At 38.3% G+C, this 3096-nt stretch overlaps 1 pseudogene across 1 annotated transcript; it reads left to right on the top strand.

Moving 5' to 3' along the window:
* The first annotated feature begins 1654 nt into the window (after positions 1-1654).
* Positions 1655-2442, top strand: LOC111549351 (annotated as a pseudogene). Its single transcript, XR_002733703.2, has one exon. The product of XR_002733703.2 is annotated as a chromobox protein homolog 3 pseudogene (transcript).
* Positions 2443-3096: the final 654 nt, after the last annotated feature.

Raw genomic sequence — 3096 nt, 5'->3', positions numbered from 1 at the left:
GGTCCTGATCAGATCCAATCAACATAATGGTATCAATGCAGTGGACTAGTGTGATTTTATGTGAACTGTGAAGATTATCATAATCTCTGCAGATTATATTATGGCAGAACACAGGATTGTTGACATAGTTCTTAGGCTACTTCAGGTAAAAACAAACTGTTTCTGGTGGTCCTTGCAAACTAGCATGGAAACAGAAATATTTGCAAGTCAATAATGGCATACTAAGTGCCAGGGACTCTTGATTTGTGTCAGAAATGAGATGACATCTAAATATCAACCGCAGTTGGAGTCACCTAATTAAGTTTTTGATAACATGTAGTTATTCTCTAGGATCCCTCCAACCTTTGTATAGGCTGAACGGGCAAATTGAATGGGGATGTGAGAGGTATGACTACCCTTGCTTTTTGTCACATCTTTAATGATGAAGCTAATCTCTGAAGTTCCATCAGGGATAAGGTATTACTTGTGGTTTCCAATACTGGTAAGGGCAGGAATTTCCAGGGGCTTCCACTTGACTCATTTTCACCATAATGGCCCTCAATGGGTAAAGATTCAATGAGACCACTGCAGAACATGCAACAGAATTCTCCTGCCTCTGAGTTATCCACCTGAGTAAGGATAGAGCTGCCTTATGTATCCACCCCTCAGTTACTGGCTGAGGGCTGTTCTCACATATAGGAGGAATAGAATCTGGAGGCCAGAGAGAAACTAAACAGGGCACCTGCCACATCTGCTACAGTTATTTGGATGGGGAGGTTTCTGAGTTCTACTTTTCACACATTGAGAAGTTAATGACATCTAGCAGGCTGTTGGATTAGTGAGTCTGAAATTGAGGAAAGAGAGTTCTAGCTCTTCCCCTATATTCCCATGGCTCTGTGCTTAGCTCTGTCATAGCATTTACTATACTTTACTTGAATGACCTACTTACGTGCTTGCCTTTTGACCAGAATGGAAAGGGGCAGTGTCTTTTTTTGTTGTTGCTTTTCTGAAGTGCCCATTCTGGGGCCTGCCACACAATAGTTGTTCATTAAGTGAAGTGCATGTTTTTCTCCTCACCAATATTCCTGTGCTGTTTTAGAAAACTCTTCCAGAAATGGTACAGTAACAGCTAATATATAACCAAGAGAGCATCAGCTGCATTTGGACACTGGCCCTGTGCCTAGTTACCTTTGGGCAGTGGGGAAAATACTCTTCCCAGGGAAAGCTGGAGTGGTTGGAGTCTATAATTAACATATAGTGTGTATGCTAATATTATATGTCCTATACTAGGATACAATGCAATGTACATGCATTTAATTGATTGTCTTGCACTCTAAAAGAATGCTAAGTCATTTATTGACACCACATGCAATTCCTAAAACTCAAAAATTGACTGATAGTATTCATACAGAGTTTACATTATTTCCTGAGAATGAAAACAATGAATTATTAACAGTAAGGCAAAGTAGGCCAGGCACGGTAGCTCACACCTGTAATCCCAGCACTTTGGGAAGCTGAGGTGGGCAGATCAACTGAGGTTGGGAGTTTGAGACCAGCCTGACCAACAAGGGGAAACCCCATCTTTACTAAAAATACAAAATATTGACACTGCAGACCAGCGATCCGGAGCAGCTCGGAGGCGGTGAATAATAGCTCTTCAAGTCTGCAATAAAAAATGGCCTCCAATAAAAGTACATTGTAAAAAATGGGGGAAAAAAACAGAATGGAAAGAGTAAAAAAGTTGAAGAGGCAGAGCTGGAAGAATTTGTGGTGGAAAAAGTCCTAGATCGACGTGTAGTGAATGGGGAAAGTGGAATATTTCCTGAAGTGGAAGGGATTTACAGATGCTGACAATACTTGGGAACCTGAAGAAAATTTAGATTGTCCAGAGTTGATTGAAGCATTTCTTGACTCTCAGAAAGCTGGCAAAGAAAAAGATGGTACAAAAAGAAAATCTTTATCTGACAGTGAATCTGATGACAGCAAATCAAAGAAGAAAAGAGATGCTGCTGACAAACCAAGAGGATTTGCCAGAGGTCTTGATCCTGAAAGAATAATTGGTGCCACAGACAGCAGTGGAGAATTGATGTTTCTTATGAAATGGAAAAATTCAGATGAGGCAGACTTGGTGCTAGTGAAAGAAGCAAATATGAAGTGTTGTCAAATTGTAATTGCTTTTTATGAAGAGAGACTAACTTGGCATTCTTGTCCAGAAGATGAAGCTCAATAATTGTTCACATTGTTTTTTTATATATATTTATATATATATATAAAATTTGGGTCTTGGATTTTGATTTACTAGTGTGACGAAATAACTACATCCTAATGAAAATCAAGTTTGATGTGTTTGTTTTGAAAGTAGCATTGGAAGAGTTGTTGGGGGTTTTTTTTGCATCCATAGCACTGGTTACTTTGAACAAATACATAAAAGCTTTCTGTAGTTGCTTCCTTTATCAGAAAAGAAAAAAATACAAAAAATTAGCTGGGCATGGTTGCAGGCACCTGTAATCCCAGTTACTAGGGAGGCTGAGGTAGGAGAATTGCTTTAACCCAGGAGGTGGAGGTTCCGTGAGCTGAGACCATGCCACCGCACTCTAGCCTGGGTGACAGAGTGAAACTCCACCTCAAAAAAAAAAAAAAAGAAAAGAAAAGAAAAAGAAAACCCAGTAAGACAAAGTATATGAATCATACTGTTTCTTATAAATAGGAAATTGATTATCACAACAAACCTGTATATGAAAGAAAATGCAGTTTGGTCTGAAATAGAATTTCAGTGTACATTTTAGAGTCATTAAAACCTAATGATCAAGTTCCTTCAGTAGTACTAACAAATAAACAGGTATTTGATTCCCAGTACTTGTGCAACTGGTTGGGATAAGATCAGAAGTTACCATAGTTCAGTGGCTTCTGAGAACATACAGCACTCTATACTTACAAAGAAATAAAACAATAACTGCTTGGTTTACATTATTATTGCTTAATATGCTACATACTATAATTCACAAAAAAAATTTATACTTTTCAATTGAGTATCCTGAGGTTTTTGTTTTGTTTTGTTTCATTTTGTTTTAAATGGAATCACTGGAAGGTTAGCATAATTTGGAGCCAGAATTGCCC

Source organism: Piliocolobus tephrosceles, chromosome 3 (genome assembly GCF_002776525.5).
Source record: "Piliocolobus tephrosceles isolate RC106 chromosome 3, ASM277652v3, whole genome shotgun sequence".
In the NCBI taxonomy this organism is placed as follows: Eukaryota; Metazoa; Chordata; class Mammalia; order Primates; family Cercopithecidae; genus Piliocolobus; species Piliocolobus tephrosceles.
The sequence above is the reverse complement of the archived record's forward strand: the minus strand, read 5'-3'. Positions and strand labels throughout refer to the sequence as shown.